The sequence below is a fragment of the Mus musculus genome, chromosome 19 (genome assembly GCF_000001635.26).
Source record: "Mus musculus strain C57BL/6J chromosome 19, GRCm38.p6 C57BL/6J".
NCBI lineage: Eukaryota > Metazoa > Chordata > Mammalia > Rodentia > Muridae > Mus > Mus musculus.
The window spans coordinates 21058946-21076127 of record NC_000085.6 but is presented as its reverse complement, the minus strand read 5'-3'; positions in this window follow the sequence as shown (position 1 = coordinate 21076127).

The window sequence follows — 17182 nt, the reverse complement described above, 5'->3', positions numbered from 1 at the left end:
AAAATCAAGCTGGGTGACTGGAGAGATTATTTAAGAGCACTTGCTAGTCTTTTCTTCCAGAGGATCCAAGTTCTGTTTCCAGGACTTGATTCATGTGGTCTGTAACTCTAGCCTCAGGAGATCCAACACAATCTTCCGGTCTTCTTAAGCATGCCCACACATAGCATACACTCACATTACCATGTATACATACATATAAATTAAAGCAAACATTTCTCTAAAAATACAACTAAATTAAACCACTAAATAAATTATGCTTCTACATAAACATAACTTCAACTTATTACTAGAAATTTCTTAAAGTCCCTTTTTGTCCTCATACCTTTAAGGAATTAACTGAAATATTATCTATTCTAATGCCTTTGGCCAGAACCTATTCTGAGCTCCTTGCTGCTTCGTGTTTCTCCTGTGGCATCATAGAAGACTGACCCTGGTCTGGAATGGACAGGAAGATAAGAACAGATATAGGGAAGGAACTGCTAATGTGCTTGTACTTGGAATGTCACCCAAAGACCTGCTTATTAAAGGACTAGTACCCTCTGTGATGCTATTAGAAAGTGGTAGACACTCTAAGAGGTGAGACTTAGTAGGTCTTCTGATTAATGGGATCATGCCCTTGAAGGAGACATGGGACTCTGTTCTTCCTTTTATCTTTCATTTTACCTGCTTCATGCTTCCAGCATGTACATGACAGCTTATCTGCCCCATGAACCCAGCTAAGGTGTGCTGCCTTTTCCATGGTCCCCAAATAACTCTAAAACTGAATAAAATGAGCCTTTTATTCTATAAGTTGATTATCCCAGGTGTCTGTTATGGTGATGAAAGCAACGGACACAGGAACAAACCAATGAGATGTATTTAGAAGAAGCTTAAAGGACAAGTACCAAACTTCCGAAAAGGTGACATCATGGTGGTTACAAAAAGGGAGTGATCAAATTTGGGGACATAGAAATGAAGACATCTATTATTTACCATAATCTAACCAAAAATGAATGGTCATAGAAAGAACATAGTGATCAATAGCTGTGCCAAATGTGGTGGACATTAAGAAGTATCCTGATATACCTAGCCACAAGAAGGTAGGTCATTGATGCTGCTTATAAAATTAGCTGCAGTGTGTTTAAGAGATATTGTTCAGCATGAAACATGATATGTTTAGGTTGAATTTAAGAAACAATCATATTGTCTGAAGATCGTTCATTTAGCTGAGGTCACTCATATTTATTCCTGTTTAGATATTTATGATAGAAGGGATCACAGGGGCAGTTGCAGTTTTGATTAAAAGAAAAATAAATAATGGTTGTGTCTGATAACCATGATATATTACTATCAAACTTACTTCTAGCTTTCTATAGGTCAAAACAATGTTGAAAAGAATAATTATTTCAGTATCCACAAGAGACAGATGTTAGTGCTTTCCACACACAACTCTGAAGCTCAGATGATTAGATGAAACGATTTTCTCATGAATCATAGTTATTACTGTTCACTTCCTTAAGGGCAAATTATACTAGTATCTGCCTACTGAAGCAATGCATGGATATGCCATGAAGCTCACATATATAAATATCTATTACAACTACCTTATTGAAATTTGGTCAGATCAATGTTAATTCCTTCCTTTGCCCTGTTATATTCTGACTTTGCTCTTCTATCTGACCTGTGTCCTTTATCTCTGTGACAGAATTATTGTTGTTTTCCTACATTGAGCATTGATATCTGTCTGTTTTCCCAAGGATGTATCAGATGTCTTACCAGATTCTTTCAACTAAACTTGTGAAAATATTTTTGAAATGGGTTTCTCTAGGCAACCAATGTTGGGTTTGAACTTAGCATGTTTCCTTGGTTGGCCTGCAATCTGAATTGAGTCTGTTGCCTCTGTTTCATAAGTGATGGGATTAAAGTATATGCCCCCATGCTGGCTTATAAACTTTATGGTCTAAGCAAATATTGTGTTGATTCTTTTCTTTTTTGTTCTTAAGGATACCTTAGATCTCTTTATAGATACTCAATAAAGATATTTAGATTTGACATCCCAGAAAACAAATTCTTCCCATCCTATATGGAACAACGATAAAGACATGGCAATGTTTCTGGGTATCTAAAGACACAGAGAAAGAGAAAGATGTCTAACGTATTTTTAGGTTTCTCCTCCATTTCTCTGAAAGATACATTAGATTCCCATAGAAGCACAAGAACCTAACTCCTGCACAGGAAGCTGTCAGTTTCAGAAGGTCACAGCCATGGCGGGGAAAGGCTGATAAAACGAAGCTGGCAGTTTAGTCTCAGCATGAGCCAAAGCAATAAATAAATCAGCAAAGTCAACAAATAACAGACGACAACATTTAGTAAGGATTCCCTCTAATCTCAGCAATGATATCAGCTCACTTCTCACCGGTCTGTGAAGGACGGTCCACCACACTTTACAGCAGTTGATCTGAAGACCCTCAACTTGAAGGTGATGTGATAGCGCACAATAGAGGTAGACAGTTCAGAGATGGAATTAAAGTCTAGACTGTCCTAGTTTCAATCTCTGTTTCACCATCCTGCCTCGACTGCTTTTCTAGTTTTTAGACACACTTTCAAAACCTCATTTTTTTTTTGCCAAAATTGGAGATGTTAAATGGACCCACATGCCAATGACAGTTCAAACATGCTTACCACTGATATTTATATAATGCTTAAAAACTTATCCTGTCAGTCTTCTACCCACATGGTTGTCCTGAACATGAATTCACTCATCCTTTAAGGAGAATGGCATGTAGCCTACTGCCTCTTGAAATTAAAAAAACAAAACAAACAAACAAAAAAAAAAAAACAAAAAAAAAAACTGAAGTCCTTGTGTGGGGGTTAAAAACACTTATATGGTTTTGGTCATTGATTTTTGAACTTCATCATGCTCAGCTCTTGATCTACCAAGCACAGTTAATCCTGTGTTCAGTTACATTATCTATCAGTTTGCTGCCCAACAAAATGTATGGAAAGAGTCATGTATAAATACATATGAACAGAAGTCTACATAAGGAATACCTCAAAATGATGATCGCTACCAGAAAGCTAGAAATCACTCTAAATCACCTGTAATTTGTCAGGTTTTATATTAGGAAGTGAGACACCAAAAAGAATATAACTTCATCTATCAATCTCCAATTATCACATAAATATGTAATTATTATTAATGAATTATTTTGTAAAACAATATATAAAATATATATTGGCTTAATTGGTAATAACAATTTATTGACTGAGGTATGGAAACATATAGGGTGACTATATTCATTACTTAACCCACTATTGGAATAAAGTACCTGGCCAAGTCTAGAAAGGAAGAGTTAACTTTGTCTCACAGTTCAAGGGTGCAGTCTACTATGGTGAGTTGAAGGGTACAGTCTACCATGGTGAACAAGGTGTGATGGCTCACAGTTCAAAGGTGCAATCTACCACAGTGAAAAAGGTATGATGAGAGGAGCCCAAGGCAGCTGAGTATGTTGACCATAGGAAGCAGAGATGAATGCTTGTCCTCAGTTCATTTTCTCATTTTTATTTAGTCCAGGACACTAACCTGTGGAACGGCACTATCCACATGTCAGGTAGCTCTTCCTATCTCAATTAATCTAACCTAGATCATTCCGCATAAATATTCCCAGAGACTTATGTTCTTGGTGATTATAGATCTTGCCAGGTTGACAGTCAACATTAACCACCATCAGAAGTCCACTCTATATCAATTTGGCATCCAAATATATGTCTCTATGGGCTCATGGCCATCTCATAATGCAAAATGTATTCCTTCTAACTTCAAAAGTCCCCATAATCTTTAAAAATTCCAACACTATTTTAAAAATCTAAAGTCCAAGTCTCTTCTGAGACTTGAAACAATCTCTTATCTGTGAGCACTTATCATAAAATAATCTTATTCCAATTTATACAATAGTATTCCAATTTATACATGCCTCAAAATGAATCTCCATTCCCAAGGAAGGAATGGAAGCATGACAAGGAATGATTGGACCAAAACAAGACTGAACCCAGTAGGGCAAACACCAATATGGCAGCTCCAAGTCCAGTGTCTGCATTTTGTAATGGAATCAACTGGGCCCAAAAAGACTTAGGTAGCCAAGCTTTGGCATCTGTAGCACATATAGCTTCTTTCTTTGGCTGTCCCTACTGTATAGCTGTAGTTCTCTCTTAGTGGATATTTAAAATCCCCAACATTCATGCTTTTGTGAGACCCCGACTTAAAGCGTTTCTCCCTGGAAGGTAAAGCCCCTGGACGTTCCCCAAGCTTGTTTTCCCTGATCTCTAAAAATACAGCTAGAAAGAAGCTCTTTGTTCTCTATAGTCAGCAAAAAGCCTTTTTGTTTCTGTGTCTTACAGCCAGAGGTGCAGTGATTGTGGGGAGACCTAGCCAGGAGCTTGCTTGGCTCCCTGTGCCAAAGACATGGAGATAGATTCCACAGAGAAGAGCTATAGCCAAACCCCTCCCAACTCCTCCCAACTCTCCTCCCAACTCCTCCCAATTCCTCAGCTAGATGTTAAAAGCCCCCTACTATTACAGCTCTAGGTCGAACTCCCCTGGCCTGCCTGGCAAAAGGAGTTCGTCCTCAGCTAGCTGACAATAAAGCCTCTTGCAGTTTGCATCAGGTGTGGTTTTCTCTCGAGTCATTGGGGTGCCGGCCAGCTCATCCCGGGACTTGAGCAGAAGTCTGCCCAGTTTCGGGGGTCTTACACTTTCAATAAAGACTTAGGTTTTACCTTGGCAGGCAAATTCTGGCAAAGGCCTCTTATGGCCTGCTCTCAGGGACTTTGACTAAACACTCCATGGCTTTAACAGCTCTCTGGAAAGGTGATAGGCACCATGGCCCTATTAATCTTCAATCGTTTATGCCTACAAACCCAGTATCATATGGCTGACAACACCACCAGTTCAGGATGGAGTCTGACACCTTTAGATCACAGTTGTATTGGCCTTTGATTGACCCTGGGGACACGTTTTCTAGGTGGTTCTTTGAACAGGGAGCAACCTCACCAGTATCTTCAGTTTGGGCTCCCTTATTCCAAATGGATATACATTTTTGGTGAGTGGGATATTGTCCCCTTTCCTGCTGTCACAGTGCTGACCCCAGCTTTCTCTTTAGTGACACTGATCTCTATATAACTACCACTGCTTTTGAGCCTGTCTCTTTTGTAGGCTTGAACTTACTGTCACTCTTCCTTGCCAACTGCACATTTAAAGAAATCTTTTCTTCTGCTCCACTTTCACTTTTTCTCTGTTGACCTGGATGGGAACAGTGAGCAGTGGCTGTTCTAGACTGTTGTCAACCAGATTAGTCCATCATTCCTATAGTTACTATCACACTAATTCTTAGGATGAGCTAGATTCTTTGCCAAAATATACAAATCTTCTCTATCATAGTTTATGATAAAGTTTTTGCCCCCTGTGAAACCTTATGAACCAGGTCTTCACTGTCTTCCCCATTTCTCAATTCTCATACTCCAAGCTACCAACAGAATGGCCCATTAAACGCTGCTTAATAATAGTCAAGGGCTTGTTTAGCCTGTTCCAAACTCTTCCAATGTCCTGAGAACCATATGCTCAGGTTTATCACAGCATTAGTCCAACTTAATACAGTTTTCTGTATTAAGCTTTTCTCATTGTTTAAAAAAATACCTAACAAGAGTGACTTAGAAAAGAAGGGCTTAATTCTGATCACAGTTTGTTGTTGCAATTCATCATGATAGGGAAGGCATGGTGGCAAGACCATGAAGAAGATGGTCATACTGAGTCCATAGATAGGAAGGGGAGAGAGAAAGATACAGAGAGAAAGGAGAGGAAGAGGGAGATGGGAGAGAGAGAGAGAGAGAGAGAGAGGGACTGTCTTAGTCATGGTTTCTATTACTGCACAAACATCATGAGCAAGAAGCAAGTTGGGGAGGAAAGGGTTTATTCAGCTTATACTTCCACACTGCTGTTCATCACCAAAGGAAGTCAGGACTGGAATTGAAGCAGGTTAGGAAGCAGGAGCTGATGCAGAGGCCATGGAGGGATGTTACTTACTGTCTTGGTTCCCCTTGCTTGCTCAGCTTTATTTTTAATAGAACCCAGGACTACCAGCCCAGGGATGGCACCACCTACAATGAGCCCTCCTACCCTGGATCATTAATTGAGAAAATGTCTTACAGCTGGATCTCATGGAGGCATTTCCTCAAAGGAGGCTCCTTTCTCTGTGAAAACTATAGCTTGTGTCAAGTTGACACTCAAACCAGTCAGTACAGACTTATACTCAGCTTGCTTTCTTACTAGTCATGTTTTGGATGAATCTTTCCACTTCAACTGATATAATTAGGCAGATATGTCCAGATGCTTGTTTCTTCAGTGGTTCTTGACTCTGCCTATGTGACAACCAGTATTAGCCATCACAGCGTCCCCATTAAAGCTTTTAGAGATTATCAAGTAAAATATGACTAAATTATGTTGAGGATTGTCAGAGAGAATTTATAAACTGCATTAAATTTTGAGTGCATTTGAATGGTCTCTCAGATCAAGAAGGAAGTTACAAGGTAGAAAATAGACATTCAAATGTAGGACTTACAAGCAGAAAGGAAAATATAAATGAAATCAGGATGTTGAAAAGTATGATTTTTAGAGTTTGAATACTGACAGCTTGAGGAGGGGCAAAACTTGAATTCCATGAGGATGGGCTGGGCGAACATGAGGGAATGCTAGAGAGAGATGGGATTCAGAGATGTCTTATAGGTCCAAAAAATTTCTGCTTTGCTTAGAGAACGAGGAGGCATAGGATGGTTAAACCGCCAGAAGTTTTATGTTTTAAAATGTTTTTTTGTATTGTCATAAGAAACGTGGAGGAAATGGATAAGAGCAAACTCCCAGGGACCAAGAACTAACATGGCGGCCATGGGTTTAGAAGTAGCTTAGTTTCCCTTTTTTCTTCTTTAAAGGAATTAGGAGATCATTTAGGAGGTAAGGAAAAAGGCAAGTGAAGAAAAGAGGAGCAGATGTCTTTAGTGACCTATGATGCTTTTGCTGAGAGGAATGTCAGAAACAAGACAAGTCAGAAGAAGGGAGATACTGGACTCCAGTCACCCATTATTGCAGTGATGGGTGATGGGTGATGATGGGTGATGGGTGATGATGGGTGATGGGTGATGGGTGAGGACAACTTTCTGATGTCCTCAACAGGCTTATTTCATTTGAATGCTTCAAGTGGTGCAATTTGGGGAAGTTCTAGAAACACAGAAAGTAGAACTGATTAGAGAAAGTTGATCACTGGTGGTGAATTTTTGGCCACATATTATCCTGGGTTAGTCTATCTTTGCCCCTGCCGGTCTCTGTCTATCTGTCTGTCCACCTGCCTGCCTGTCTGCCTGCCTGTCTGTCCCCTTTCTTCCCTCTTCCCCATTTCCTCTCTCTTTTTCTTTCTCCGTCCCCCCTCCCTCTTCCCTAACCTTCTATGCTTTGGACTGAGCTGCTCTCCTTAGTCTTCAACCAAGCGTTCCCTTTCGGAGTGGACTGAATCTTCTGAAGCGATGAGCACTACTCACCCACCGCACACACTTCCCGTATTTCCAGCTGTGCTTCAGTGCTTCCCCTTGCTTCAGTCAGATATTTGTTTTTGCCATGAAGAAAGCCACCAATATGGAGAGTTCTGCCTCTGAGATGCGAGGAGATCTGCATATGTAGTACTTTTTGGTTAATTCATAGCTGATATTTTTGTAGGTGAACACACCAGACCTGGTGATAACTCCAACGACATGGAATAGTTATGGGTAGAAAAGAAACACCAAGTTTCACAAATAAACATTTTATTTTACCATCTTGAAAAAGCATATGTCTCTACCAATGCTATTTTGTTGTTTGATGGGATCAGCTGAAATCGTAACCTGTTATTTTGTTAATTATGTGACCAAGGAAAAACATTAAGTTGTGTTTATAAAATTGTTGGCCACAATCTGGCTCTAATGATAATAGCTCAGAATCATGAAATAGCAATATTTTAACCAAAGAGAAAACAAACTTTATTCTGAACACATGTGGTCTTTTGCCTTTCTTGTCTGATGTTGGTTGGTTTTTATTTTTTTCCACTTCCAATAGTGGATTCTGCCAAATGTTTTTTTTTTTTTTTTTTAAACTGTTCTCCTTTTAGGGAGGGAAATAGTTTTTCTCTCCCTTTTGTCTGATAGTTGAGAAGTGAAGATTTAATTGGTGGGAAAAATGCACACACTACAAACCTCAGAATGTTCCCACTGCTTTTAATATTTGATGTGCCTGACAGATTACCCTTACAAAACAGGATAATGGGATAGGTGGTACCGGAAAAAAAGCTTTCCTGTCCAACAGAAAGCCACATGGTCCTTGAAAAGAACTCATATTTGCCTAGACCTTTAGGGGAACATATCTATGGGCCGTGATATCTATAGTGAAAGACATTCCCCCCCCCCCCCAACACACTAGCCTCACTCCATAAGATGGGACGGGAAGGGCTCGGAGCAGGACTCAGACAGCTGGCAGTGGCTGCAGATCCTGGTACTTTGTGGGATTGGGAAAGATTTCCCTCTTTAGGCCTCGGTATAAACGAGTTGTTGCATCCATGGCTTCTTATTTTCACCAGTGCTAAACACAATATGTTTAAAAATAATGACCAGGTGAAATGATTTCTCACCTGTGTTTTCAGATATGCTTTTATATATGAATTTGATTAAAAAAAAAAAAAAACTTTTACTCACGAGAAAATTTAAAAATTAAGAGATTTGTTGAGTATCAGACACCCAGTGAGGATGTGAGAGCCAAAACTTTACCTTGAATGACTTCTGTTGTTTGACCAGAACACAAAATCTAGATGCGTCTGAGAAATAAGATGGTGTGTATCCATTCTTACCCAGGCAGGAGGAGGGAAGAGGAAGGACACTGTTAAGAAGGAAACCAAACCATTAGGACCTGATTTCTTGGCACTTAGATTAAATCGTCATTATCTTGAAAGTGATTGTGAAGAGGTTCCATCCGAGAATCATCCCTGTTCTCGACCCGTGAAGATTGAAGAAGCAGCTTTTGGAAACTGAGGGAAAAAAAATGAATGCAATACTGATTCTACTGGGCAAGAAGGTTGCTTACCAAACATAAGACTGGAAAATGTTTATCTTGTTCCTCATTTTAGAGACTATCTTTGAGAACTAGTGTTTGTCCTTTGCAAGTTCGTGCATATCTGCAATTATTTCAATAGTAAGTGACTGGCTATCAGTAGAATAAATCAGACTTGACTGGCTCATACTAGAAGTGAGGTCTTCAAAGGGGCCAGTTGCCTGGGGCAACATGCTTTGCGCCTATCAATCTCTCTGAAAGACCTGAGGCACTGAACATCTAAGGATCAGGGCGAAGTGAGGCATCTAGGACAGGCAAGGGAAGGAAGAGGCCGGATTCTCAGATGGGGGTGGAGATGGCAAATGAAGGACAAATGTCCAAAAACCAATGCCTTTGAGGAAAGCGGAACCCTATGGTCTCGGAGACCAAGAGGAACAAGCAAGGGAGGAACCCGCGAAGAATGCTGAGACAGCTGAACGTACCAGTCTTTCAACTTGCGTCTCCTAAAAACATATTTTGTGCACAGCCTTAGCCTTCCCCCCTTTTCCTTTGAGAGCTGAAGCAACAGGTGCGGTTTTCTTTTTTTTGTTGTTGTTGTTTTTTGTTTTGTTTTGTTTTGTTTTTGTTTTATTTGTTTTTCAAGACAGGGTTTCTCTGTATAGTCCTGGCTGTCCTGGAACTCACTTTGTAGACCAGGCTGGCCTTGAACTCAGAAATCCACCTGCCTCTGCCTCCCAAGTGCTGGGATTAAAGGCGTGCGCCACCACGCCCGGCTAGGTGCAGTTTTCAAGCTGCCCGCTGCCACCTCTGTATCGCGCTGCTTCTCTTTTACAAGGCAGCTTCCCTCTCTCCCGGAGTTGCTGCTGCAGGCTCCTTCCCAGGTTTCTAGCACTCGGCGCCCGGTTATTTTCATATATTGATGTTTTCCCTGTGGAACAGCCAGAGAGATCTTTCTAACATAACAAATCCAACCTTGTTCTATCCCCTTTTAAGCCTCTCTTGCTGTCCCTGAAGTGAAAAATCAAGATGTCTGGTTTCTGGCAAAAGTCCCATTATGGATTCCGTTCACGTATCGTAACACAGCCTCACTATAGTTTTCACAGATGATGTCCTGGTCATTGTTCACCTGTCCCAAGCCTTTGCTGCCTTTCCTTCTCTATTGTAGGAGTCTTTTCCCTTCCTCATGGTGACTCCTCCCTAACCGTTACCCTGCTGGAAAATATCGACTTGTCTTGTAGAGTTCAGAGACGCTTTCCTGACTCCTCATTTGAAGTGTTTGTTCATCTATATGTTCCCATAGAGCGGGGTGCTTAGTCCATAGTAGGGCATCACACCTTGAATTGGCCTAGTATGTGCATTCTTTCTTCCTCAAGTAGAGAAATATTGGGACATCTTCCCTCCCCCCACCCCAGGTCATGCATTTGGTATTCAAAACAAATGACTCTTTCACCCCCGTCCTAGAAAAGGACACACACCATGCACACACACCATGCTCATCAGCTTGTCAGCTGATGACAATGGGAATATTGACACAACGCCTGCTGTAACCAGGTTGGAAGGAGGAAAGGTGACTTTTGCTTCACAGTGACTTGTTTCGATCCTTGGTCACTTCTCAGTCCTGGTTGTTTTGGCTCTGTGTTGGCACAGTTGGTCATGGTAAGGACATACTGCAGGGGAAACTGTTTACTGCTTGGTAGTTAGTAAAGACAAAAAAAAAAAAACCCAAAAAACAAACAAACAAACAAACAAAGAAACACCATGAAGGGACAGGGCCATGGTATTTTCTTCAAGGCACACCACACTGAGTTAACTTCCTTCCACTAAGTTCTACCTTCTAAAGGTTTCAGGTCCCTGTAAAACCAACTAGTGTGGGGTTGGAGTTTTTAGCACATAGGGTTTTGGCAGCCATTCAAGATCCACACTGTAAGAAAGCACCGCCCACAGAGCAATCGCTAGCTAAAGGCAGCTAACGGCCTCAGTCTTGTGTTGGCTACAGCAAGCATTATACCTCTGCTACCTCTGTCCAACTAGCTTGATTTCAGCTAAATGGCCAAGAAACAACATTCTTTAGTAGAGGCCTTGCTCTGTGACCCTGGAATATGTTTAGGATCTTACAGGAAAACCCAGCCCCGGGTTATTTTACAGATTCAGTTTATGCTTAGATCAAACCCTCATGTTTGTAGCAGGTGAGTATTAACATTGGTATGGAAGACCCATGAACAGAGACAAGTGTGCAAAGGGAAGAAGACTGAATCTGGCTTCTACTGAGTCTGTGTGTGTAAATTTCTGGTGGAAAAAAAGAGATGGTCGGGAATTTCCAGATAAAAATTAGTTCCATTTTGTGGTCAGCCACATTTCCCCAATATACTGCTTCCTATTTCAACTCTTCTTTTTTTTTCCATTTTTTATTAGGTATTTCGCTCATTTACATTTGCAATGCTATACCAAAAGTCCCCCATAGCCACCCACCCCCTCTCCCCTACCCACCCACTCCCCTTTTATGGCCCTGGCGTTCCCCTGTACTGGGGCATATAAAGTTTGCGTGTCCAATGGGCCTCTCTTTCGAGTGATGGCCGACTAGGCCATCTTTTGATGCATATGCAGCTAGAGTCAAGAGCTCCGGGGTACTGGTTAGTTCATAATGTTGTTCCACCTATAGGGTTGCAGATCCCTTTAGCTTCTTTGGTACTTTCTCTAGCTCCTTCATTGGGGGCCATGTGATCCATCCAATAGCCGACTGTGAGCATCCACTTCTATGTTTGCTAGGCCCAGGCATACTCTGACAAGAGACAGCTATATCAGGGTCCTTTCAGCATAATCTTGCTAGTGTATGCAATGGTGTCAGCATTTGGAAGCTGATTATGGGATGGATCCCCGGATATGCTAGTGTCTACATGGTCCATCCTTTTATCTCAGCTCCAAACTTTGTCTCTGTAACTCCTTCCAAGGGTGTTTTGTTCCCACTTCTAAGGAGGGGCATAGTGTTCACACTTCAGTCTTCATTTTTCTTGAGTTTCATGTGTTTAGGAAATTGTATCTTATATCTTGGGTATCTTAGGTTTTGGGCTAATATCCACTTATCAGTGAGTACATATTGTGTGAGTTCCTTTGTGAATGTGTTACCTCACTCAGGATGATGCCCTCCAGGTCCATCCATTTGGCTAGGAATTTCATAAATTCATTCTTTTTAATAGCTGAGTAGTACTCCATTGTGTAGATGTACCACATTTTCTGTATCCATTCCTCTGTTGAGGGGCATCTGGGTTCCTTCCAGCTTCTGGCTATTATAAATAAGGCTGCTATGAACATAGTGGAGCATGTGTCCTTCTTACCAGTTGGGGCATCTTCTGGATATATGCCCAGGAGAGGTATTGCTGGATCCTCCGGTAGTACTATATCCAGTTTTCTGAGGAACCGCCAGACTGATTTCCATAGTGGTTGTACAAGCCTGCAATCCCACCAACAATGGAGGAGTGTTCCTCTTTCTCCACATCCACGCCAGCATCTGCTGTCACCTGAATTTTTGATCTTAGCCATTCTGACTGGTGTGAGGTGGAATCACAGGGTTGTTTTGATTTGCATTTCCCTGATGATTAAGGATGTTGAGCATTTTTTCAGGTGCTTCTCTGCCATTCGGTATTCCTCAGGTGAGAATTCTTTGTTCAGTTCTGAGCCCCATTTTTTAATGGGGTTATTTGATTTTCTGAAGTCCACCTTCTTGAGTTCTTTATATATGTTGGATATTAGTCCCCTATCTGATTTAGGATAGGTAAAGATCCTTTCCCAATCTGTTGGTGGTCTTTTTGTCTTATTGACGGTGTCTTTTGCCTTGCAGAAACTTTGGAGTTTCATTAGGTCTCATTTGTCAATTCTCGATCTTACAGAGCAAGCCATTGCTGTTCTGTTCAGGAATTTTTCCCCTGTACCCATATCTTCAAGGCTTTTCCCCACTTTCTCCTCTATAAGTTTCAGTGTCTCTGGTTTTATGTGGAGTTCCTTGATCCACTTAGATTTGACCTTAGTACAAGGAGATAAGTATGGATCGATTCGCATTCTTCTACATGATAACAACCAGTTGTGCCAGCACCAATTGTTGAAAATGCTGTCTTTCTTCCACTGGATGGTTTTAGCTCCCTTGTCGAAGATCAAGTGACCATAGGTGTGTGGGTTCATTTCTGGGTCTTCAATTCTATTCCATTGGTCTACTTGTCTGTCTCTATACCAGTACCATGCAGTTTTTATCACAATTGCCCTGTAGTAAAGCTTTAGGTCAGGCATGGTGATTCCACCAGAGGTTCTTTTATCCTTGAGAAGAGTTTTTGCTATCCTAGGTTTTTTGTTATTCCAGATGAATTTGCATATTGCTCCTTCTAATTCGTTGAAGAATTGAGTTGGAATTTTGATGGGGATTGCATTGAATCTGTAGATTGCTTTTGGCAAGATAGCCATTTTTACAATGTTGATCCTGCCAATCCATGAGCATGGGAGATCTTTCCATCTTCTGAGATCTTCTTTAATTTCTTTCTTCAGAGACTTGAAGTTTTTATCATACAGATCTTTTACTTCCTTAGTTAGAGTCACGCCGAGATATTTTATATTATTTGTGACTATTGAGAAGGGTGTTGTTTCCCTAATTTCTTTCTCAGCCTGTTTATTCTTTGTGTAGAGAAAGGCCATTGACTTGTTTGAGTTAATTTTATATCCAGCTACTTCACCAAAGCTGTTTATCAGGTTTAGGAGTTCTCTGGTGGAATTTTTAGGGTCACTTATATATACTATCATATCATCTGCAAAAAGTGATATTTTGACTTCCTCTTTTCCAATTTGTATCCCCTTGATCTCCTTTTGTTGTCGAATTGCTCTGGCTAATACTTCAAGTACTATGTTGAAAAGGTAGGGAGAAAGTGGGCAACCTTGTCTAGTCCCTGATTTTAGTGGGATTGCTTCCAGCTTCTCTCCATTTACTTTGATGTTGGCTACTGGTTTGCTGTAGATTGCTTTTATTATGTTTAGGTATGGGCCTTGAATTCCTGATCTTTCCAAAACTTTTATCATGAATGGGTGTTGGATCTTGTCAAATGCTTTTTCTGCATCTAACGAGATGATCATGTGGTTTTTGTCTTTGAGTTTGTTTATATAATGGATTACATTGATGGATTTTCGTATATTAAACCATCCCTGCATCCCTGGAATAAAACCTACTTGGTCAGGATGGATGATTTCTTTAATGTGTTCTTGGATTCGGTTAGCGAGAATTTTATTGAGGATTTTTGCATCGATATTCATAAGAGAAATTGGTCTGAAGTTCTCTATCTTTGTTGGATCTTTCTGTGGTTTAGGTATCAGAATAATAGTGGCTTCATAAAATGAGTTGGGTAGAGTACCTTCTACTTCTATCTTGTGAAATAGTTTGTGCAGAACTGGAATTAGATCTTCTTTGAAGGTCTGATAGAACTCTGCACTAAACCCATCTGGTCCTGGGCTTTTTTTGGCTGGGAGACTATTAATAACTGCTTCTATTTCTTTAGGGGATATGGGACTGTTTAGAAGGTCAACTTGATCCTGATTCAACTTTGGTACCTGGTATCTGTCCAGAAATTTGTCCATTTCATCCAGGTTTTCCAGTTTTGTTGAGTATAAGCTTTTGTAGAAGGATCTGATGGTGTTTTGGATTTCTTCAGGATCTGTTGTTATGTCTCCCTTTTCATTTCTGATTTTGTTGATTAGGATTTTGTCCCTTTGCCCTCTAGTGAGTCTAGCTAAGGGCTTATCTATCTTGTTGATTTTCTCAAAGAACCAACTCCTCGTTTGGTTAATTCTTTGAATAGTTCTTCTTGTTTCCACTTGGTTAATTTCACCCCTGAGTTTGATTATTTCCTGCCGTCTACTCCTCTTGGGTGAATTTGCTTCCTTTTTTTCTAGAGCTTTTAGATGTGTTGTCAAGCTGCTAGTATGTGCTCTCTCCCGTTTCTTCTTGGAGGTACTCAGAGCTATGAGTTTCCCTCTTAGAAATGCTTTCATTGTGTCCCAAAGGTTTGGGTACGTTGTGGCTTCATTTTCATTAAACTCTAAAAAGTCTTTAATTTCTTTCTTTATTCCTTCCTTGACCAAGGTATCATTGAGAAGAGTGTTGTTCAGTTTCCACGTGAATGTTGGCTTTCCATTCTTAATGTTGTTATTGAAGATCAGTCTTAGGCCATGGTGGTCTGATAGGATACATGGGACAATTTCAATATTTTTGTATCTGTTGAGGCCTATTTTGTGACCAATTATATGGTCAATTTTGGAGAAGGTCCCGTGAGGTGCTGAGAAGAAGGTATATCCTTTTGTTTTAGGATTAAATATTCTGTAGATATCTGTCAGGTCCATTTGTTTCATAACTTCTGTTAGTTTCACTGTGTCCCTGTTTAGTTTCTGTTTCCACGATCTGTCCATTGATGAAAGTGGTGTGTTGAGGTCTCCCACTATTATTGTGTGAGGTGCAATGTGTGCTTTGAGCTTTACTAAAGTGTCTTTAATGAATGTGGCTGCCCTTGCATTTGGAGCGTAGATATTCAGAATTGAGAGTTCCTCTTGGAGGATTTTACCTTTGATGAGTATGAAGTGTCCCTCCTTGTCTTTTTTGATAACTTTGGGTTGGAAGTCGATTTTATCCGATATTAGAATGGCTACTCCAGCCTGTTTCTTCAGACCATTTGCTTGGAAAATTGTTTTCCAGCCTTTCACTCTGAGGTAGTGTCTGTCTTTTTCCCTGAGATGGGTTTCCTGTAAGCAGCAGAATGTTGGGTCCTGTTTGTGTAGCCAGTCTGTTAGTCTATGTCTTTTTATTGGGGAATTGAGTCCATTGATATTAAGAGATATTAAGGAAAGGTAATTGTTGCTTCCTGTTATTTTTGTTGTTAAAGTTGGCATTCTGTTCTTGTGGCTGTCTTCTTTTAGGTTTGTTGAGGGATTATCTTCTTGTTTTTTCTAGGGCGTGGTTCCCGTCCTTGTATTGTTTTTTTTCTGTTATTATCCTTTGAAGGGCTGGATTCATGGAGAGATAATGGGTGAATTTAGTTTTGTCGTGGAATACTTTGGTTTCTCCATCTATGGTAATTGAGAGTTTGGCTGGGTATAGTAGCCTGGGCTGGCATTTGTGTTCTCTTAGTGTCTGTATAACATCTGTCCAGGCTCTTCTGGCTTTCATAGTCTCTGGTGAAAAATCTGGTGTAATTCTGATAGGCTTGCCTTTATATGTTACTTGACCTTTTTCCCTTACTGCTTTTAGTATTCTATCTTTATTTAGTGCATTTGGTGTTCTGATTATTATGTGTCGGGAGGAATTTCTTTTCTGGTCCAGTCTATTTGGAGTTCTGTAGGCTTCTTGTATGTTCATGGGCATCTCTTTCTTTAGATTTGGGAAGTTTTCTTCAATAATTTTGTTGAAGATGTTTGCTGGTCCTTTGAGTTGAAAATCTTCATTCTCATCCACTCCTATTATCCGTAGGTTTGGTCTTCTCATTGTGTCCTGGATTTCCTGGATGTTTTGAGTTAGGATCTTTTTGCATTTTCCATTTTCTTTGATTGTTGTGCCGATGTTCTCTATGGAGTCTTCTGCACCTGAGATTCTCTCTTCCATCTCTTGTATTCTGTTGCTGATGCTGGCATCTATGGTTCCAGATTTCTTTCCTAGGGTTTCTATCTCCAGCGTCGCCTCACTTTGGGTTTTCTTTATTGTGTCTACTTCCCTTTTTAGGTCTAGTATGGTTTTGTTCATTTCCATCACCTGTTTGGATGTGTTTTCCTGTTTTTCTATAAGGACTTCTACCTGTTTGGTTGTGTTTTCCTGTTTTTCTTTAAGAACTTGTAACTCTTTAGCAGTGTTTTCCTGTTTTTCTTTAAGGACTTGTAACTCTTTAGCAGTGTTCTCCTGTATTTCTTTAAGTGAGTTATTGAATTCCTTCTTTATGTCCTCTACCATCATCATGAGATATGCTTTTAAATCCAGGTCTACCTTTTCAGGTGTGTTAGGGTGTCCTGGATTGGGTGAAGTGGGCGTTCTGGGTTCTGATGATGGTGAGTGGTCCTGGCTTCTGTTAGTAG